At 39.2% G+C, this 23,579-nt stretch overlaps 1 long non-coding RNA gene across 1 annotated transcript; it reads right to left on the bottom strand.

The window, feature by feature from the left end:
- Positions 1 to 1,028: 1,028 nt before the first annotated feature.
- Positions 1,029 to 23,579, bottom strand: LOC112989173 (uncharacterized). The gene is made up of 4 exons (XR_003260748.2): positions 23,493 to 23,579; positions 20,317 to 20,441; positions 3,698 to 3,760; positions 1,029 to 1,223 (listed from the first exon to the last, which is right to left on the bottom strand). It is a non-coding gene; the product is annotated as an uncharacterized LOC112989173 (long non-coding RNA).

Raw genomic sequence — 23,579 nt, 5'->3', positions numbered from 1 at the left:
CTTGAGGTTGACAAACTTCGACTCAATTTAAATTCCACATAGGACAAATCTTTCATGTAAGCCACAGGAAAACCCAAATATTATACTAATGTAACACTATTTCCCTCATACAATGGAAAGCAAGAAGTGAATTTCACAGATTTACAATGCAATGAACTCTCCATAGTTTAAGGAGAATTAAATAATTCTACTGTATTGTAACACTCTCAGGAAATGGAATTACTACACCATCTGCTAAAGGGTGACATAGTATTCCCTGTAAGACATCGTCCATATTTTTAGTGAACTGCAGAACGAGCCTTGCTAACTTTATGGGAATTGCATCAGGTTCTTTAGTGGCAGGCTGTTTCTCCCACTCCACACTGTAACAAATATCAATTCTTTTTGACCAAAGAAAATTTAAAATGCACCTTTGTGATATTCAGAACACTCTAGCTCACCAAAACTGTCGGGTGAGGCAGATTCAACAGTTTAAAAACATTTCTTTAATTCACTTCACCTTTGACTCAAACAACTCTGTGCTTTTATTTTTCAGAGGAAAAAAATACATAGTAACAAAAATCTTTCAGTCCATGCCAAGAAAGGTAAGTCCATGCCAAGAAAAGTAAGCTCACCACTGTAATGTGCCTTAATCCCCTTGTTCTCAAGGGTGAACAAGGAGGGCCAAAATCAGGACTGCAGAATTGCATGTACCAGCTTCGAGCTTATACCAGCTTTCCACAAAACTTGCTTATCCATCTACAGAATTAAAGAATTGCCACAGTAACGGGTAGCTTTTGAAAACCAGTGTTGACTCTTTGCCCGCAGTTTCCCACTAGCTTTCCTCTAGATTTTCTCTACAGAGGAAAGAACTCTGCAGAATGTAAAGAGAGAGAGGGGAAAAAAAATCATAAATAGAGACAACAGATACTGCCATTTTTTGCAGGCCAGACTTCCATCTTACAGACAACCTTGGTACAGAAATGACCTATTTCAGTGCAATGAGAGATGAGTCCAACCACTCTGGCAATTTTGGTGCTTACCTGAGCACGTGGCTGCTCCCAGCAGGCACCCAGGGCAGAATCAGCAATGGGCAGGAAAGAACAGGTTAGTAGAGCTCATTGAAAAGAGTATGTACAGCATCCCCTGTGCTTTCAAACTTTCTCCTTAAAGACTTAATTGGGAGCTCAAGACGGAATTGTATCTTCCTTCCACAGCCATGCTTGTCCCACTGAAGGGCTGTTCTGTTAAGGAAGGAAAATGTGAGGAAACAGCCATGGGAAAAGCAAACATGCATAAGCACGTTTATTCTGTGCTTTCACTTCAAAATGTACAAAGTGGTTTTACATGGACAGTTAATAAATGAGCAAGTAACTGGATAAATGTGAACATGATTTAGGGCCACAGCTTACTGATAAAACTGGAAACTTAATCTGAAATCAAATAAATTGTACATGTGGATATCTGATCAATTTGAATAATTGCAGTCATGTTAGAATAAACACCAACATAAGCACTTTGGGTCTGATTTTCCAAAACTCAGTACCCACCAGAGGGCCAAGATTTTCAATATAATCCTGTGGTTATGGAATTTTCCTTTCCTGCTTTTCACTTGAAAACTAAGTGTGTCTATGTGTGCATGTGTATGTGTAAAATTTTAAGCAGAAAAATCAAAACACTTGGAGTTTAAATGTCACAGAGCCTGTGTTCAGATGTCTGTGTTTTACCCTCAGGCTTCCCTCCTTCTCCTATAACAAGCCCAGTTTCCCTGGTGGCGGTCATATGAACTTTTTTCTTTCTTGTGATGTTGCTTCTGACACTAACTCTTTAGTTGTTACAGGGTACAACTACATTATGTGGTGAAGTACAGTGCAGATTTTTCAGTTTACATCAGTTCAAGACGATATATCAGCACAACAGCATAGACCACTCTATGAAGATAATAGGAAGAAAGGAAGAGAAACTCCTTCCAGATGTACAAAGAAACAAAACATGTCACTTTTAACTGCTGGTGGAATGGCTGGGATGATGAAAGATACTGAAGAGGATATCATCTCTGTATCAATGATCTTATTATTCCAAAACCAACACCAGTAACATTATTGGGTTTTTTTTCCCCTGGGTAATTTATCAGTGACACAAAAGTCAATGATGGGATTTTTACTTATAAGCTTTCTTAAGACCTATGAGTTGCGAGATAAGTATTTGTTCTGAGGAGTACTTAAGAAATATAAGATGAGAAAGGAAGTGGTTTGACACATAGGAAGAAGCATGGTAAAAAACAAAATCAGGCATGGCAGAAAGAAGACATCACTGAACCAAAAAAAGCAAGACAGAGACACTTGAGGTCAAAAGCAGTTCAAGGCTACATGAAAAGTCAAAAGAGCAAATTACAAGGAAAGGAGAAGAGCTGGTGAAGAGGTAAAAGAAGGCGGTGAAACAAGAGAACAGAATGAACAATAGACATGTCTGCTGTGTAGTGAGGAAAGGTGAGTTGAAAAGTCATCATGACTGTGAGATGACAGGCTGAGAGAATCTGTATTTTCAATAGCCCTGGATAAAAGATGGAAGGATTATGGCATGAAGAGGTGATTGAAACTCTGAGGAAATGACAATTTTTGTTTCCAGTCAGAAGATTATTTAATATCTCTCCTCCTCAGTTATCCTCTGAACTTCTCAGAGGTCTCAAGTGCCTCATATTTTTTGTACTAAGAAGGCCTGAAGGTTCTTCAAGAGCTCACCACTTCTTTCACTGACCACAGTGGATCACCAAAGCAAGAAAACAACAAAACAGCTTTGGAACAAGTAGTACTTAGACACCTAGCGATTAATTTGGAGTGTAGCAGAACAGACCAGATAGGGTCAACTATCCCATTAGTTATACTTTAAATTTCCCCTTAACTTTCCCCTTTGGGGACTGGAAGGGTCCTTGGGCCTTTCTGGGCCCCGAAAAAAGGGCTACAATGTTAACTGTACCTCCCGCCTAAGGAGTTAGGCATTTTCTCTTTGCATCAAGGTGGTTGTCATCATTTGTATATATCATTTTGATATGTCACCCAGTCACTTTGGCAGACATAGTTATCCACGATGAATGGCATGCTAGTCACAGTTAATGGCGCTATGAAAGGAATATGAGCCTTAAAAGCAAGGCACAATAGAAAGCAGATAGCATGAAATAAAGCAGATTACTTTCTTTGCCTACTGGTATTAAGAAGAATTGGTGTCAACCAACTGTAAGCACTTATTGTGAAAGTCTTGAGTTCCTCAGAGGGGATTTTACTGTTAAATCCTTTAACAGTTAAAAAAAGTAATCCAGTGCTAATATGCAATTCTATTTTTTACATTAAAGCAACATACATAAATTAAACTCAAAAAAGTTCAGTTCAGCAGTGGGAAACCAATTTATACTTTTCTTTCTATATTAAGTTTCCTTAGTGTAGCCATGCTATAGACCAAGCTGGTGTATCGATATCACACTATAAAAATACCTGCATGGGCAAGCATTTGAAAATGGGAGTTCAACTTTTTTTTTTCTTTTCTTCTATCAAACAACATATTTTTAGTCCACTGCTTAGCTTATTTCATTCACAGAGAGCAGTGATCTCATGTAGAAATCTGAGATATATCATTTGAGAAACAGTATTGTCATTTACTGTCCATCTCATTTTATTGTATTGAGCTCTGCATTACCAGTTTTCTTACTCAGAAGTCCACTTACTTTTGTTGATCAAGGCAGATAATACACTGTATTGATATTTCTGTTGTCTTGGAGCGGGAGGCTCTGCAAACAATTAAGAGAGAAGAAAGGGGAAAGGTCAGCTTTTGTAGAGTGCATCTATAAAATCATGTTTGAACACCTTCCATTTTGCATTGGCACCTCAGTTCCACAATCATAAATTTATATATATATAATATATAAGGACATAGATATGGACACATACTTATGACACACATATATATGTGCATATACATATATATGTGTATATATACATATCAGGAAACATTGGGATGTACTAAATAGTTCCTTGAGAGAAGATCCCTGGATGCAGTCTAAATGGCCACCTTTACCCCTACCTGCAATATGGATATGGCTTATGACAAGATGATCTGTTCCCAGTCACCCGGTCTTCCAAAGGTTTCCCTGAAAGTTATGTGGTCTTGCACACCACTACAATGCCCACAGGCCCCATCTTGGTGTCACACTCCAAAAGCCACCTCTTGTGAGGTACAAAGTGTCTTCCTCACTAGCATGCTTCTTTGAGGAGATCGTATATGTACAGAAGACTATGACCTGAGGCTCAGAAGGGACCACAGCCCTGGATAACATCTTGCCTGTTTGCATGGTTTTACATATCGTGGTAGCTATATGAAGATACTGGCATGGGCTGGGCTCGCATAAATGCATGAGCAGTGCCAGTAACACTCGCAAGACAAGGGACAGCAGATTGCCCTGAGATGCAGTATGACATTATGTGCCAAGTCTATGAGGAACTACAGGAGGTCATCAGTGGAGAGGCCACTACTAAGCTTTTCATAGGTCAAACATCCACACATACCACCTACAACACTTGGGGCCTATACTGCTGCTCCTCACTCCCTTCAGGAGGACATCAAAAGGAATCAGTAAACAGCTACAGGAGACGAGCAGCAAGCTCATGTCCAGTGTCCATGTTAATATCCAAATTGGTTGGGATGTTGCAGAGAAGGGAGAGGATACACACAGGAAGAAGTTAGAAGTCATATGCTCTGGATAAACTCTGGCAGACCAAAAGTTGAGGAAAGTCAGAAGCAACTTATTTCTCCCTGCCTTATCTCATGCACACTGAAGTACTGTCCACAGAAGAGTGTTCTTCACCTTATTTTCCTGCAAAAAAACATCATTCATGGCCCTGGGCAACCTGCTCTAGTTGACCCTGCTTTGAGCTTTGAACTAGAGCTCCAGAGGTTCCTCCCAACCTCAGCTCCCAACCTCAGCTTCTGTGATTCTGTGATCAGCCAGATGCCACCTCTATCTAGCACTTAGTCTGGAAGATAAAGTAATCCCACAAGTGACATTGGACATCCTTCTCCCAAGAAATCATTTGATAAGAAGGAGGTGGGTCGGACCAAGTGAGTACTGGGAAGGAACTGGGAAAAGATGATAAAAGCATCTGAGGTGGATCACACTTACCTTCTCTTACTGACTAGGACACAATATGAATCTGAGAGCCCATGGTATTTCATTTCCTTAGCCCCTTAACCCTAGAACATAATTCTCAGTAAAAGTGCTGGCAGCAGGCAGAATTCCTCTGCAGTGAGTTCAGTGGAGGGGCTGAGGGTTTGTGGGGGTATGATCCCATCTACAGAACATGCAGCAATGGTTATAACTTCTGTGTGAGGCAGCTGAGCCAAAGACAGGTGCCCCCAACAAGCTTTGCATTGATGAAGATAAAAAAAGCACAGAACAGCTACAGTGTGGAGTATTCTTCAAAACTGTATGTAACCCATCTGCCCTAAAAGGCCATGAGGTTTCCACACTATTCAGTGCCAATCATTTCGATCAGGAAATTCGAGGTGCTCTCTTGCATGGGTAACAATGACAATACACACGTTTTTCTGTGCATTGGTAAGCGTGGACACCTGGGAGCAGGCCAGGAATTTATCCATCTAGAACATCCACATGTTTTCATATTCATCATCAGTCTTGCTAACATTTCAAGTAAGAATGAATACAAGACTTGCTGATAAACTCCGAAGAAACAAAAAGACTTTCTTATAAAAAAAATTCTCAATATTATCTTATGGAACATCCACTAGTTAACTAATCACATACTTCTGATGCTAACTCCCACTTACTGATTACAGGGATTAATTTACCTAAAACAAAAGTAACTGGAGATACTACACACAACTGCTATGAGCAGTGAAATACTGTGTGTAGACTTAAGTTTCAATTGCACAGTTATATCCATGGCTCAGGTCCTTTCTACTGTATGGAGTCTATTTGAAGTTAGAGGAACTGTAGATATATACACATACTGGATTTCAGGAAGAGGATTTTCCTTGTATATTCAAGCTGCAGAGTAGTTTAAAGTTTCTCAAAACATTTTCTATGACTTAAGCCTCCCAGGTGTTGTCTAGAATGAGTATTTTTTTGAGAAGTTGATTTATTCCAAGCAGGACACCCAAACCTTTCTCCCTAAAACAAATGGAAAATACTCATAAGGCAATTCTACAGCTGAGTGTCATGGCTTGACCAGCTCATTAACTGAGTCCCCACGATGGACCTTGAGAAAGCTCATAGCCTTTGCCAGTTATAACATGAAGCTCATCAGTTTAATCACTTCCATTGAAGGTTAAGGTCATAAGCAGATGAAATTTAAATTGGACTTTAAATCCAGCACATTTTCCAGATAGAAGAAAACCTGCTGCTGTTCCATAATACAAGCTGATGGTCTAACTCTGCCAATTCAGATTTGTTGATATTGGAAGTCTGTAGACTTCTTCATCTTCAGCTTCTGTTAGGAAAGGGGACAGGGCCACTGCTAGAGACAGCCTATGCAGTGTGATCACGCCATAGACAGTCCGTATGGTGGCCACAAGCTGGAGAGCTGGAACTGGCACCAGCAATGACCAGCTGCTGTTCCCTCCACCACCTCGGGGGCAGGCATGGAGGGCCGACCATAGCACAGTGTGGCAGACTAAACAGCACGCGCACAGACACAAGAGTACACCATGCTGCAAATGGAAGCTACCTAGAGAGAGATGTAAACTCTATAGCTGAGGGCATGTGCTTCTCCTGGGCTAAATGCACTATTCAGTGCAGATATCGAGTCCTGATGATTGCCCAATCATGTAGTCAACTAATACATTTTACCTTTTAAGTGGAGCAAGCTAAGAAGACAGAAAAAATGAGCTTTTACAGGTGTTCGAATTCATGGTTCCAACACTATCATACTGCTCCTCTTGTGACAAAAAAGCAAATTCCAGTTTTAAAGAAGGCCTGTGTTACCACATTTTGAATGGAATAAAAATCAGAAGTATCACAAAAGTACTTCCTTTATGTCATCCTGAGAAGTTTATGAAAGTGGAGAAACAAAGCCTTCTATTTGGGGGTTTTGTGTTATTAACTATACAGAACCCAGATAAGTGAGGCTTTGTTCTGAAAGCCACTTTTTAAAACAGACATTGCATGTTATGCTTCAGTGCACACAGAAATTAAATCTCATGGTGATTATTGAAGCTTTCCTCACTGAGCTGAGTAAACATTCCTTGCTTCAGTGCAAAACCTCATAAAAACAAATAGCAGTTGCTATGATCACTAGGTATTTCCTCTGATCAAAGAGGCTCACAGCAGTTCACATGCCCATTCTGTGACATCTGTCACGTTGTCTGAGATGTTAAGGACTGGGCCAGTCTGAAAAGCAAAAGCTGTTGTACTGCAAACTCAAATTATCCAGGTACAATCCTAAAAGTTTTGTACAATCCTTGAAAGTTTTATCATACCCTCTGTGCAAAGAGAAACCTGTAACATCAGTTTAGTGAGTTACTCCTTGGAGGGATTCTTGGGACCTTGCAACTGTTTTGCCTGCCTTCACTGATGGGCGATCTAGTGCAGGGAGGCACTGGGGATGACAGCCACACAGACTTGGTACTTGCTCACTCCATCTAGGGACAAATTTCACATCTGCAATATCCAAACAGATAGCAATGTACATTTGTTGATCAAATTTACCCTGCACAGGTAAGAGTGGAAACACTTGCAGCTACACAACTAGACCATTGTTGCCACAGATGTTCTGGCCCCAGAGAAGATGGCCTCATGATAAATATGTTCCTTCTAAATAACTTGCATTTCCATTTTGGAGCCTTTATATCAGTTTTGCCTTCCCCCAAACAGCTGACACAGCTTTAGAGAGAAACTTGTTTTGTGTGCTCCTGAAACCTTTCCTGAGTTTAATTTTAGATGCTACCATTGCACTAAGCACTTGATCTTTTCTTTTGGCATCTTTTCCTGACACAGTCTTGTGTTCAACCTGTAGCTGTACTATTCCCTCCTAGGGACTATAGAGTAATTGGAGGTATTATTTTCCTATGAGTCTTTCCAATGTGGAGCTGAATGTTTCCAAGCATTTGTCTATAGGGAGACCCTGCTGTGAGGTACAATTGCATTGAGTGAGCTGAGTGAAAAGTTTCATATATAAAATTGAATTGACAGAGTAGGACATTACTGACAGCTTCGAAGTTGCAAATGAAATTTTTTTATCTTAACCTCTCTCTCTCTGCCCCCTCTCCTTCCCCTCACCACTGTAGTTTAAACATTAGCACAAGCAAGTTTTCTGCAGTTTTCATAAAGATAAAAGAGTTGTTAAAAGGAGGTAAAAGAGGTCCTTAGGGTCTTACCTAATGCAAGACAAATTCCTGGAAATCTTTCCAATGCCTTGAATGGGATTTGGTTTAGGTCAATAATGAGTTGAATTAATTGTTTTACGGTTTTGCTTTGTTCCTGCTCTTACAATGGATGATTTATCAGTGGGAAAAATCACACAACTAGAAAGGCCTGTGTAACAAAAAACAACCATTCAATATTTTATCTTGCTATTGTGCAAGCAAATTAAAAATATATGAACACCAGATTTGAAAGAACGTGCTTTGGAGTTACATAAAAACACAGTGGTAACTTCAGCAAAACAAAATAAAAACTATAAGGTAAAGATTTACAGACCTGCATTTATGTTCAAATGAGCCTGAAAGGCTCAAACGAGCCTTTCAAATGAGCCTGTATGGCTCTATAGAACTTATATTTTCTGGCTGAACTACAACCAAACATTGAGGCAGGCCTAGCCACATGACACATTAATAAGATAGCAGATTCATCCCCAATCCTATTCTAGACCAAACTCTAAATAGAATTACAGTTTTAGAGCAATCTCAATTCACATGCTTAGCAGCTATGGAAACTGGTTCAGTGAAAGTTATTCATTTTGAGGGCCCAAAACAAAGACAGGTTTTTGAAAAACTTTGTAAAACTGATATCTAAGATACTAAAGGTAGAATGTGTTACTGCAAGGAAGGACAATGGTAACAGATTGTATTTGTTTAATGTGGATGATCAGATCTTGTGATAACTTAGTGAGGTCCGCGAAGCTGAAACATTCAGAAAACTATTCCCAATATGAGTCCTGGACTTCATTTCATCTAGAGATTTCTAAACTTATTAATCTGCCAGACTAATAAGTGTGCTTCATGGGTTTGTGCTACAGACAGAGCTGTCACACAAGCAAGCTGAAAGGAAGCTTTCGTTGTTGATAAAAAGCTGAAATGGAGAAACGGCTGATTTCCCTCACAAAAAGGAGTTTTATTGATAGGACACAGTAATAAAGCACAGAGATAGGTATTTCAATCACATATGATTTGTGTCTGTCTTGTCAACTCAATGCCAGAGATAAAGAGTGAAGGTAGAAACAGTCACAAATTTGCTACATAGAAAGAAAAAAAAATAGTTAAAATTGCCCTTAATAAGATACCAGCTAAAGTTTGGCTAAAAATCAACCCATTTCAGCAGCGAGAGTGAGACAGATAAGAACATATGCCTTCAGTACATGTTTTTATTAGTTATCTTAAAAAAAATTGACTTCTCCATTAGTGTTATTCTTCTATCTGTTCCAGATAGCTACAGTCTAATATTAATTAAATCAAGTTTACATAAGAGCCTTTTTTTTTTCTAAATTCCAGTCTGATGTTGTATTTGCAAGAACAGCAGCATTACTAGGCTAGTGCAGGAACTTAGTCCGTAAGCAGTCAAGACAGGCATCATTTCTTGCACAGCCCCGATGGAAGCCCAGTGCACCACTCCCAGCTTTTTAAAGACATAAAGACTCATAGCTGATAGGCTTGCTAAAACTAGCCTGCATCGCACTGGGAAAACAATACAGTGTCTTTCTACATCACTATTTTGTACTCCAGGATCTACATGTTGCAAAACACGTATTTTCAGAAGTGGCCTCTAATTTAACAGGAATGGTGAGAAAAGTACAGACTAAATGTTTAGCCTCTATTTTTGGATTTGAGTATGTAAGGGTCTCTGTATGAAAATTTGAGTACTATTCCCCACTATTTGTGGTTGGAAATGTTATTTTCTAAACACAAATCAAGCACAGCTTCTGCAGCCTGGTCAGTTTGAGTTTACGAACAGGATGACAACCACTCTGAGAAGTCTGAGTTGCTTCCCTTCATCTCAGGAATGTGTTTATTCTGAAATCTAATGAATATGATTTAAATGTCAACACCGATATATATTTTATTTCCAGAAGAAAACAAGAAAGGAAGGCACAAAGTTCTTTCTGAAGGAGGGAAAATCATGAACATGAAAAACAGACTGCTATGAGTAGTTTCTTATTTGGGTTGGCCTTGGGAAAATGCCAGCACCTTTCTCCTCCCTTTCCCCACTCGTCTGTCCACTCCAAGGTATAGTGGTTCTCCTTTACATGCTAAACTACTAGGAACCTGAGCTACAAAGTACTGTATAGCATAGGTTTTCTTAGACAAAAATGCCTGGGAGGTATCCCCAGTTCCAGGCCTCTCCTATAGCACATAGCTGGGTGAAAGGATACCAGTTAGTTGGGGGGAAATTTTAAGCTTGCAATATGTTGGAAATGGCAATCCCACTACACAAAAAGGCACCAGCCATCTGCAGAGGCTCCGTTATGCTTCCAGTTATTTGCAGTCACCTTCTCCAGCTCTCTGGTTTGCCAGTTCAGTTCAGTAAATTATGATTAATGTTCCCAGTTCCTCCTGTTTATTTGTCATGCTTCTTGCACCTATTCAGCAGGCTGACTCATTATTTTTGTTCCTCCTTTGACCCTTTTCTAATTACCAGTAACCATTTCCCTCTTCCTCTTCTTCCATAGCCTTTAAGCCAACATCTAGGTCACACCTTAAGGCTGTAACAGCGTTAGTCTTGGTTTATAGCTCTCCTCTCCCTAAGTCATCTGTAACCAAATAAACCGTTTCCCATTTTTCTTAGGTGGAACATATCTGCACTCTTCCTTCTTAGTCCACCACTCTCTAGCCAAGGAGAGGAAGGTCCTGCCCGCAGCAACCATCTGTAGAGAGGCGTATTTAAACCAAGAATGTCTCTGTGCCTACCCGTGTCTTCAAGCTGGACTGGATGGATTGGAGAAGCCACCACCTGAGGCCTTAGCTCCAGCACTTCTGTTCTTCACTTTGCACGTACTTCTGATCTGCTCAGGATTTATTCCTGAATTGTGCCCATTGGGTTACAGAGCTTGGATTATTTATGAAAGGGTTGGATGAGCCATCATAACCTTTCTGTAACACCTCAGAAGTTTGCAAGAAGTATCGCAGAGCTTCTGAGGCAGTGCGTTTCGTCAGGGTTATTAGCTCAGGTCAGCAGAAGGAGCAGTGGACAAATATCTATCCCCTTCGGATAGACCAAGATCTGCAGGAGTAGACATGGTTTGGCTCTGTTCATTTAAAGCACAGAAGTACTTTTCTAATTAGCAGCAAATCTGAAGCGATTAATCCACTCCTTCTTTCTAATCTGAGTAGTTAACATTGGAAGATATAGCCTGGAACAAGGACTTTATTCTTTGAGGAAAAAATGTCAAGGTATCTTGAGCATCTTGCTTTCAAGGAAACTTGAGGGATAAAAATCCCCTTCCTTTCAGCCTGAAATCCCAAAACAGCATCTTTGACTATGTGATCTGCTCACTAGTTGTGTAATCCTGGTCAAGGACATCATGTGTCCTGTAAGCTTCTTCCTTGAAACCTAAGACTGAAATTATCATTCCATTCCCAAATTACTGTCTGTAAAATGTAAAATAAATTACCCAATGCACAAGCACATAGTTCCAGCTGTGCTTCTCTATAGAAAGCAGCTGTCCTAATGAATGCACTCACTGTAAATATTTAAATTGAAAATAGCAAAATTTTTCTTAAAAATATGAGCAAACAGTATCACTTTTATCTCTGTAAGACACCTTGGATGTCGTCAGTGAGTTTTACATCACAGACACCAAAATAAGCAGATGAAATGTCACAGGCATTCTCTTTATTAACTATAACTCAAGATATATTGTGTGTAAATTGAGCACTGACTAAGCAAATACGGACGTGCTCTCCACAAGCAGATTTGTGAAAAGGGTAAAAATATTTATGTTGGGGAGAAAAAACAAAATGAAAACAATTCTCGGTTCTTATGAGTCATCTTGAGCTCTGCCAACCTACCAATTATTTCCCAGGCCGGAAGAAAAAACATTCTAAAAGACACGCGAAATACAATGATATTGTGGTATTTGGTGGCAAATTTGCAATGAATAAAATTAAACCAGGTTGTTTACATTGAGAATGAGTAATTAATATTTTCATGCTTTGAAACTCAGAGGGAGGCAGCACTACCTGAAAAGCTACTGAAGCAATCAAGCCACAGAAGTAGCTGTATTGAACTGGTTTCATAAGCCTGCCAAGGGTGAAAGGACAGAGGGACTCAAGTAAACATCCTAGCAAATGTGCCTACAACAGATATTATGCATTCACCTTCATCAGCTCAGTTTGGTTGCTGAGATATTTTTCCATCCCTTCCCTATTTAAAGGTAGAAAAAAAAATACTAACAAAGCAACTACCAATGGCTCCACAAATTAAAGCAGCAAGGAGAAAGGTCTGCTGAGGGATATTAAACTATCATTGGCACAGCAGTAAAGAGCTTTGGTGATAGTAGTACAGGAGAGAAGATCCTAAACAGGGTTGGAAATGTAACACAGACCTCCTCTTGGGCTTCCCTGCAAGCACCTCACCTTCCACCAGGAGAAGGACACAAGATCATATTTACAACCTACACTTTTTTAATGGTTGCCTGTCCCAAGCCAGGTCTCACTCCAGGAAACTAATCTTAATTGTCTGGTCTCTCTTTTCTCCCCAAAGGTTTATGTCAATCCTTTTCCTAATTATCAGGGCTATATTCACCCAAGAATAGAAGAGAAACAGCATTCACTGTGTCTTTGGGGTCTCCACATACTACAGGTAGACAGTGTCATCATTAACCAAGTCAGCAGCAGACTAAGTGGTGCAAACCTTAGAGCGAATTCTTCGTGATCAGTCCTTAGAAAGGAAAAAGGAGGAACTACCTCAAAAATTTGTGGAATACATTTCCATAATGAATAAAATGAAGTTTCCCCACACATTCTGTAAGGCAAAAAAAAGTGTTCAATTAAGATTTATTTTCTCACCTTTGTGAGCAATAATTCAATGCAATTTCCCCTTGTGATGGGAAGAAAAAAGAGGCTTAGCTGAGAACAACAGTTTTCTCTGAGCTATTTGTGTGAACATACATATCTGACACTCCCCCCTTCTTAATCTCCTTCTCCCCATTCCATTCTAGTCCCCAGATAAATGTATTTGTGAACAGTTTATATCACCCTGAAAATGGATTTTTGTGTGTGTGTGTGTGTGTGTGTGAAAAAAAAGAAGTCACCAGAAATAGTTACCCTACTCCCATCTGTATACTGTAACATTTGGGAGATCTACCACTGGCATTAGAGCACTGATGGGTGCACCTTGGATGCTGTCTTACCACGAATCCTACTTTCTTATGAGCTAGCAAACTCAGTGTTCATACGGAGCTGGATGCTCTACCTTTTGAATTGGTTTGGTTGTCTAGGCAGTGTTCAAAGTGACCAAACCCAGAACACTCCCTCTTGAAGGGAATTCCTGGAGCCATGTGTGGAAACCTTGATGTAATCCTGGGGGCCTTCCCAGAATAAACAGTACTGGATAAAGAGTACAAGCTGCAGCTGCTCATGGTTGAAACTAAGTCAATGTTATCCAGTGACAAGGTGGTCATCTAGACCTGCCTTTCTGCTTGGAGACCCTGATGGTCTCCTACCCATAGTTAGCATGGTGGTGGCAAGAAGTTCCCTCACCTTTGTGCAGGAGGTGCAATATGAGCTTTTCATAAGCTACTCTCCTCCAAGTTAAACCCTCTCTGAGATGAATGAAGTGAACTTGAAATGTCCCCCTCCCTACTGCTCTTTGGAGAAATCAGCAGGCTCCAGGAGGAGGTACTCAATGCACAGTGTAATAGTGCTTTTGTCTAAATCTGGCCCCAGCTCCATCTGTTCACTGTGACTTTCAGACAAATTATAGGTAGGGCAAATTTCCAGATATGACAAAATTCAAGCATCCGACTGCTGGGAACCTGAATTCTTGGCTTTGTAAAGTTCACAGGATTTTTGAGCTACAGTGGCCTTAATGGGTACTTGTACATATTTACTGTATGATCTCTAACCGAAAGCAGTGGTTTTGTATTTCTTTTGGCTTAGATATGGATGCTGATTTTAGCACAAATCACAAAGATGCCATGAAAATAGCTCATGAGACTTGAAAGAAGCTCAAGGAATATTTAATTTTACAATGAAAATTGCCACAGTGTGTGCTCTGTGTACTTCCTAAAGTTTACTGTCCCTTCATAAAGAATTCTCAGAGTTAGAAAGAGGCCTAAAAATAAATAGATAGAGAAGGAATTTTTATAGATAACTTTATGATACTATGGGAAAAATAGACTAGTATCACTATTAGAAACTTAGAGAAGGGAGGGAACCATGTGCAATGAGGACAATAAATATTAGACTTTGGATTAGTCTTTCTGTTGGAAGTCTGTGCAGTTACTGACATATTTGGGTCCCTGTTCATGATGGGGCTTCTTACTGCTATGCAAATAGTAGTAAGACAGAAGAACTTGGAGAGGTTTGAAAGTACAGTTTATCAAACCTGTGTTAGTACATGTGAAGTCCGCTGAGTTATTGAAGTGAATTTCAGTACTTCTGGTTTTAATGTCTGCATAGAAAAATATAATTTTTGCATGGCAAAAAGGAAAAAAAATCATTCTGGCTGGAGCAGAAGCACAAAGATGACAGAACAAAATCAGCTGGGGCAGAAATGAGTCCTCATCAGGGTCAGACCATTAATCTCACCTTCGAATCTACATAACAGCAAAAGCAATAATAACAGAATAAAGCACTCTCAAACTGGGACATTAGAAATCCTTCACTGGCCCATGTCTTCACTAAATCAAGGTTGGGCAGATTTGGGTTGATATTCTTGCATGGTGGATAAGACATTGATTTACACCACTTAGCTTCTCATAATCAGTGCAGTCAACGCAAAAGGAGTTGCAAGCTATAAACACAGAATTGATGCTAGATTCGAGCAATGATTAAGGATTTGGTTCAAGATCTATGGATTTTATACCAAATGTTTCAAGAATTTGGATTGATCTGAATACCAAATATCTTCAAGTAAACTTGTTTAATTTCTTAACTTTTTTAATTTTAATTATTATTGTTATTTTGGAGTCCTCTGAATTGCTTCTAACAAATGAAATGTTGTGCTCCATTAGCCCAGAGGATAAACTTACTGTAGGCTTTTGTCTATTGAGCTTTTAATTAAAAGAAAGTGAATTAAGGATTGAAACTCATCAGCTGTGACTTTTGTTTTTAAATAGCTTTACTGCTTCCAGTATAAAAAATTAGCAAACAAAATTGTATGTTATCATGACCCATGAATATTCCATTGTCATGCATGCTATTTTCCAGATGGCTTATTGGCTCAGGAGCTGTTTCTTACTCTTATGTCTGGACAACACCTAAAACAAACAAGAATCAATTCTTATTAAAGCTTCTGGGGCTCCTGTTATTCAGCAGTTAAATTAGAATCTATGTAATTTAGAGCCCTTTTACAAGAACTAGTCACTCAGTCTTCCTCATGTCATCCAGTTATTCAGGACTCATTGTTTTTCAGTCTTTAGTACACAAATGAACACACTGTCCATCCTGGTTCCTCCGCAGTGTAAGGTTAAAACATGTTCCCTCTCTCTTTTTTGGTTAATATAAACTGAATGCAAGAAAATTCATAATATCCTTTGATCTCACTTCTTTGATTATTATTTTCAGACCTTTCCTTCTTTTGAGGTCATATTTAACACTAGATGCATCACATCAAACAATGCTTGTTTATATGATAGGAAAGATTTTCAGTTTGCTTTCCTCAGCCAGGCTTAGCCCAAATTCTCTGAGACTCTGACTAGTCCTTTCTTTTTCAGTGGAGTTTATTCACTGAAATCACAGGAAACTGGTTTGTAAAGAATATAAAATGGACAAAATGATCATCTAGTTCGGCTCCCTGCCTGGAGCCAAGATCAGCTACCTCCATGTCATCACTGTGGGATGATTATTCAGCCAACAGTCTTAAACACCTTCACTAAAGAGGATTCCACCACATTCCTTGGCTATTTATCTCACTACTTAAATATCTACTCAAATTTGTTGCTGGATTGGTGGCATAGTTGCTTTTCTTAAGACTGAACTTTTTTTGCCTGTCAAATGGCAACTTCTTCTTTGGTCATTAACTACTTTTGGATCAAATTTTATTAACAGCTTATCTACCAGCTGAAAAGCAATTGGAATATTCTGCAGACAAAAATGGCAGTAGATAACATCCTTGAATAGGTGCTGGCCTCATTATGATCGAATGTGGTCAGGATCTGGCATGATCTGGCAAGGCATAAATAATTTTAAAAAAGCATAAGCATTTCATTCAAAGAGTTAATAGACCAGAATAAATGTACTTGAAATTAAAATAACAAAAGTGAGTCTCTTCCCTCTGCCACTATATATCAAACAAATGAAAGTACTTTTGAGGGACACAGTGGTAAAGGATAAGAGAAAATTCTGTATTTTCTACAAAGCATGACTACATGTTACATAATTTTGCACAATGTAACACCTCTTGAAAATTTATGTTGATAACAAATCACTATAATGTCTGTAGCAGGTCATAATTAGGAAAATTAATTTTCTATTGCAAATAGAATTTTCTGCTGAATTATGACAAAAGAAAAATTGCTGCAGTCTAATGAGATGCCTGAATGTCTGAATGATTACTGGGCATACATTTCTCCTTTAAATGACTCAGTTCAGGCTATAGTATTTCATCTTCAGGGTCAATATTACACATCACATAATGAAGAATCAAAATTTAGTGAAAATATATCAGTTTATCTTTCCAGCTAGGTAATTTTTCACATTTGGCTTCTGTATGTTTTTCAATCAGTCTTCATATGCTAGCTCAACCTTTAGTAAAAAGAGAAAAATAACATGAAAAGGCATAGCCAAGGCTGACAAGTGAATGTTACTCAAGTTTCATTAGTTTGAAACACCCCTTTAGCTGCAATCTTCAACATAGACCTAATTATAGGCACACAGACCTGCACTTATTTATTCGTATGAATAAGCATTACTGAGGAGCCTGTTCATATGAAATCTGTGAGGTCACAGAGCCGTAGGCATGTCCTCAAATAACTTCTGAATCATGGTCAAAAAGCATTGCAATGCAGTGCTAAAGTGAGCCACAAATCTTCAAAAGACTAACAATGATCCTAAACAAAGGTGATGCTGCTAATAAAAATGACGCTGTCAGTAAAGGCTATTTTTACCAAAACACTACTTCCCTAGACACAACTAATTACACAAGAATCTCAGGGTGGAAGTTTGTGGCCCATTTACTTAAGGAAAGAAATAGAAAGCCTGAACCAAACTTAACAAATCTCATGATTGCCATTTGGAGGGAGACATTCGGGAGAAAGGAGGGAATGAAAGAGCTGGAGTTCTGGTTTCGCACATGAGACGTGAGAAGATGAAAACATGCCATTACACTGTTAAAAATCCTATTTCTAGAAGCTAAAAGCAGAATGAATCCTTGAGAATCAGAAGGGAAAGGCCTATGTGAGAATTTGACATTTTTATGGTTTCTTCATCAATAGACGTTGGTTCATTACTAGTTTTTGCTCCATATGTCTTTGCACACCAAAAAATTGGAAACTGTTTTGAGAAAGAGAAGCTGGAGATAATTTTGTCACAGTGACTGTATTTCCCACTGAGAAAGGAAGTCATGCAATAATTCAGAGCTTTCTGCTCCCTCATTTGAATGGCCTTTCTCCCCTTAATCTTATTTTCTGCCCAGAAGCTACAGGTAGTAGAGGGATGGGAAGGCATACTTTGATGCGAGACACAGGGATACGGTCCTTTGTGAATGGTCCAGCTGATGGCAGCAGACCTGTTGCCTGGGTAAACCCTTTTCATGATATAAAGTCTTTGCAAGAGCAGGATTTTTCTCTGGCTTCTGGTGCACAAGACCAATTTTTCACCCAGGAGAAAGAAAGATCTTTCTGTCTACTACTACAGGAAAGGCAGAAACACAGCTTACAGTTTTCATTCTAGGTCTACAAGGTTCCCCTTCATCTTTGAATACGGACAATATTTGGGCCAACAGGTGATAGATCATTATTGCTACAAAAGAAGAGAAGAAAAGGCCAAATCCAAAACCCTTTTAAGTCTGTCTGGCAGTGAAGGGCTTTTTTAGCTATTACAGACAGAGAGAGCAGAGCAGAGTTTATTCTGTTCTTGCATACTGTCTGCCATAATAAGAGCCAGACATAGTGATAATACAAACAACAAACAATGATCCTGACAGAGCTTATATTAACCTGATTGACACAGCATGTAACAACCAACTAGTTGCCTATTGTCCTTGTTTTGTGATAATTTCACTTTGGAACTCTGTTTGTGTGTGTGAGATGATGTGCTTTTCCTCCTATAAGGCTTCTAAGTACTTTCTTAACAGCTGCATATGTGGGAGATAACTCACACATCATTAAAGAGCATTTTGATTGGAATATGAAAACGATACTGTCACGATGAAGTCAGAGTTTAGGAGAAATACAAAAAAACTTTTCTTCAGAACCTTTATGGGCAATTTTGGGCAAGGAGAATGTAATTAGCTCTGATGAATTCTGACTAGGGCATGGCAGCAGGCAGTCTCATACTGGCAATAGGTATTGTGGAATCGTTTATGATTATGATTAAATGGTTAAAATTGGGAAAGATGTCTTTCATCCTGTATGCATGGAGGTAACTATATTTGAGAAAGATTTCTAGTCTAGCAGTGAAAGAGAGAGAAAAAGCAATGCCTGAATGTAGAACAAAACCGTAGTCCATGTTGAACTAATGCACAATTTATTTACTTTTTTACGCTGGGGTCAAATAACCACTCTATCACCATCCACAGCTGGAATCTGTCCTGAGGTAACAATTCTTCAGGCACCGGGGCACTCAGCCCTCTCTGTAGGTACTGCTGGAAACACAAACAAGGGCAACTGCCTGCATTATATCACTTCTGAGAACTATGCAATCGCACATCATGCTGTCATTGTTTTACGACCAACATTTTTTTCCCAAGTTTTGGCATATCAAAGGCAGGAGGAGACCTGCTTGAAGATGTAATAGCTTGTCAAGCCAAGCCCAAGCAATGCAAACAGTTGTGCTTGGCTGAAAAGTGCAATAAGAAAATATGCTTATCAGTGAAGCCATTCCTGTGCAACTATATTTCTCCAAGAAACCCCAGCTCACAGTAGTTCAACAGTGCCACTAATTCATCTGTGGTTAATGGGTAATATTTACTGCTGTTCACAGGATTAAGTGACTGGATGCTAATCTCAAATTTGGCTGAACATCACTTGTAAGAGCTGACCTGTCAGAGCAGACACAGTACAGGTATAAATTAAAGCACCATACTGAAAGTACTGCAGTAAAACTTTAAAGAGGGACTATCACGGCTGGTGACTTTCTTAAATATATACCTTCATTTGTTGGTTTGCTTTTTCAGATGGGCCTGCCATTTCTAGTCCACTATTTCATTGTTTAAAACAAAAATGTCTGGCAACAACCTCATCATAAATAAACCATTCTGGAAGGCAATAAATAAGTGGCAAAGATCCCAAAGAGTTATTTCAAAGAAGCTGAATTGTGTTTATTTTAGAGGAAGCTGGCCATTTAATGTTGAACTGGGCCATGGTAAATGTAGGTCAATGTTTTAAGGAATAGGTAGAGTTAACTTTGTATTGAAGGAGGTGCCAGATGGCAGAACTGAAATGCTCACATGCAAATGCAGATGCATATATTTATGTCACAAACCAATTCTTCCATGGCATTACAGATCATTCCAGCACAAAATTAGTTGCAATAAAGAGATTTTGACCTGATTAGTCATCTGGCAAATGCTAGAAAATTCAATGCCAAAATTCATAATCTAGTTCAAATATAGTTTTAAAATTGAGTGAATATGATTAAGCAATAATATTCCATACATTTTATGAATATCTCTTCTTTTTATGGAATAAGTTAATCAACAAATTCTGTTACAAAATTTGATCAGTCTGAAGTATATAGTGTAAAGAAAGGAGTATATGCAAAGACAGAAAATGTACATGCATTTGTTCAGCTTACCCTTTCATATCTACAGAATTTATTATTCATAATGTCACATCCCTTTAACTGTGCTAGGTGATTTCCAAACACAAAGCTGAAATGAGTCTGAAGAACAGGGGCACCATGATATTACAAAGGCAAATCTGTGAAGGAAGGAAAAGAGACATAGCACATAATAAAAAGCAGGTATTGGAAAACAACTGAGTACTCATTCCATTAACATTTATACTATATTTTGTTCTTAGAGATCTCTATCAACACTGGTATGTTTTCTGCACGCATTCGGACCTAAGAGGCAGAGAGTCAGACCAGGGATCTAGAACACACAGAGGCACAGAAATGTGGATAAATGTCTATAGCACCACAGATCTGCTAAGGACAGAACTGAAAATAAAACCTGGGTTTCCAAAGAACACATTTTTCTCTTCCAGGTTGCTATTCCCTCCAACACTTTCTCATCTTCTCATCTTTCAAATTCTGCCTCATTTTATCATTTTAGTGAAACAAGTTTGTTAAATTTCATTGAAGGGGACCTGCATTCAGCTTTTCTCTCCTTCTTTCTACCTGCTCAATTGTAGCTCATTGTTACATTCTCAGTCCTATTAAATGCCGATAGGAATAGAGTCTCAAATCCTTGCTCCTCCCAAATGTGCAGAGGTTTAAATCTGAAGCCTAGCTTTACAGCTCAGATTTCTATTAATTAAGCAATGGCATGTATGTTGCCATATCCTTCCTGTTAGATAAACTTAATGGACCTGTAAGTCAACATAACTATTCACAGTACACCTGGTTAATGGCATACAATTACAGAAAAACACACTATGTAATGGATATGCAGCACGGAAGAAATTACAGTGAAAAGCTATGAAAAGCCCACTAAATTTATTTTTAAAAATCAGTTTTAAAGGAATTTCAGATCTTGTCTTCTTTCTAAATATAAGTCCCCCAGATCATCAGTAACCTTTTCATAATCCCTTATTCCACCCTGTCCCTGTGTAGGCTAGTGGCCTTGCTACTGTTCAAAGGCCTTTCCCCAGCTGGAAACATCTTCTAAAACAGGAAAGAAAGTTGTTTGATTTTAGCTAACTAAATGCAGCTGGTTCCCCTTAAAAAGAGAGGGTGGGAGGGAGGAGAGGGAGAAAAGAGAGAGAGACAAATTTTTAATTTTCCACCCGCACTAGAATCATCTGATATTCTTAAAAAGCCAATATTTTTAACGTGTTCCTTCTGCCTCAAAAGCACTCTAGCAGTAGTTTGCCTTGGAGCATAAATTTTGGGATAGAAGCCAGCAAACCAGTTCAAAAAACAGAAGGTCCGTCAATGCTCGAAGAAAAATCCGAGCCTTTTATTGAACTGATAAAACACCATTCCTTTTCTTTTGCACCACCTCTAGGGAAACTCCTTTTCTTTTCCACCATCCTCCAGTTGAGCCTGGCTATTCTTCTCCACCACTGCACTCCAGTATGGTTTGTCTTTCTTTCCCTCCCTCCCCAGCCGGTGCTGTGATCTCATCTACCTTTATAGCGCCCATTATCAGACCCAGCAGCATCTCTGCTGCGCTTTGACTGGCAACACAATCAGAGCTTGTTCTCTCAGGGCTGCACAACATGCTCTGGGGAGCAGAGCCCCTTTGCACAAGGAATTAGACTTCAGCAACATCAAAGGGTCGCTGGAATAGCTGGCAGAACCAATGGGCCTCATGATGGGCATCTGCAATAACTACTTGCCACCCAGTTGCCTTTCAACATTTGTGGAAAAGCAGTGAGGGATAATGAGAGTTTGTTGAAGGATCAGACAAAAGGAGGAAGGAAATTGGATTTGCTGCTGCTGAAAGGGAATATCAGGGCAGTGGGGGAACTAAGAATGACGCAAAAGAAGTCTGAAACTGCTTCAGATTACAGAGAGGCCTTAAAAACAAAGCTCAGAGCAGCTATGGCCACAAGCAGGTGTCTTGATTGGATACTGTATTTAGGCTCATCTCATTTGAGGTCAACTCAAGGCATTTTGGAGTGTCTCCAACTCTAAGACTTGCTATTTTTTCTGATTAGATATTTTCATTAAACATCTCTCATGTTAGAGAGTGAAACATCTCTGAGAGCAACACCAAGGTGCTAATGCTTGAAAGCCTATGCAGATTGTCTTAAAGGTAGGTCTGCCAATCTATTGGTTTGCCTACCTATTTCAGGTCAGCTTTGAGAACTGTCCTCACTCAGATCAAACTGTCAAGTCACTCTTCCCTCATCCACAATACATGTTCGCATTGCAATAATCTCCACTGGGCTAAGACCTTCTCTGAATTGGTCTTGTATCTTCTTTTGGGGTTGTTTCTAAGTGTGGGCAATAGTGATAAGATACAGGGTGCAGAAAGGAAGAAAATTGGGAGCTAGAAAGGCAGTGCTGGTTTTGCTGACTGCAACAGCTCAACTTGCAGTTTTCAAGCATGGACAGACTTGGTGGGAGAATTTAAGAGCAAACCATGCAGTTCAGCAGAACTTCCCAGACTGGGCTGGACAGATGCTGGGATCATCTGAAGTTGTTTGTACAGTATTTATAGTACATACAGTGTGTATAGTACATACAGTATATACGGGCAGCAGATTTAGGCCAGTGTCTTGCTATCACTGTAGACATAGCTACTGTGCAAGCCTAGAGTTCTGACTTAAAAGTCAGGATAGCTCCCTTGGGACATCTCTAAGATTCTCAGTCCCAAATCTTATCTTGACCTATGTTGCAGCGATAACACAGTTGCTTTAATAACAGCTCCTGAATCATGATAAAATTATAACTCAGCATAGTAAGGACAGTAAAAAATGATTTGGGATTTTTTTGACACAGTGTTCTGGAAACTTAGACAGTGGATTGGTACTATAGGTGAGTCAGAAACCTTTCAGAAGGGATAAAGCAGACAGCTGAAAGGGAGCATTCACTAAAATCAAGCAAAATATTTGTTGGAGATTTACTCAGGAAAGTTATAGACAGAACAGGATTGCAAAAATCTGTGAACAAAAGAAATTAACATAAAATTTCCCACAGCCCTCCAAGAAAAAAAAGAATATACTTCTAATGAAAAAAAAAAAAGAAGCATTTCTAGGAAAGCCAGGCACTTTCTACACAGCCAGAAAAAAAGACAACTGTCCTTTCACCAGCTTGTGCAAAAGTGAATCTTTCTGTTATTTTTATTAAGGTGAACTCACCTTTTCCAGTAGCTAGGGAATGTCACAGCATGCAGCTGAAAGAGATTTGTAAAGGCACCTGTTGGGAAGAAATAGGGATGTCTCTTT

Source organism: Dromaius novaehollandiae, chromosome 2 (assembly GCF_036370855.1).
Source record: "Dromaius novaehollandiae isolate bDroNov1 chromosome 2, bDroNov1.hap1, whole genome shotgun sequence".
NCBI classification, from domain to species: domain Eukaryota; kingdom Metazoa; phylum Chordata; class Aves; order Casuariiformes; family Dromaiidae; genus Dromaius; species Dromaius novaehollandiae.
The sequence above is the reverse complement of the archived record's forward strand: the minus strand, read 5'-3'. Positions and strand labels throughout refer to the sequence as shown.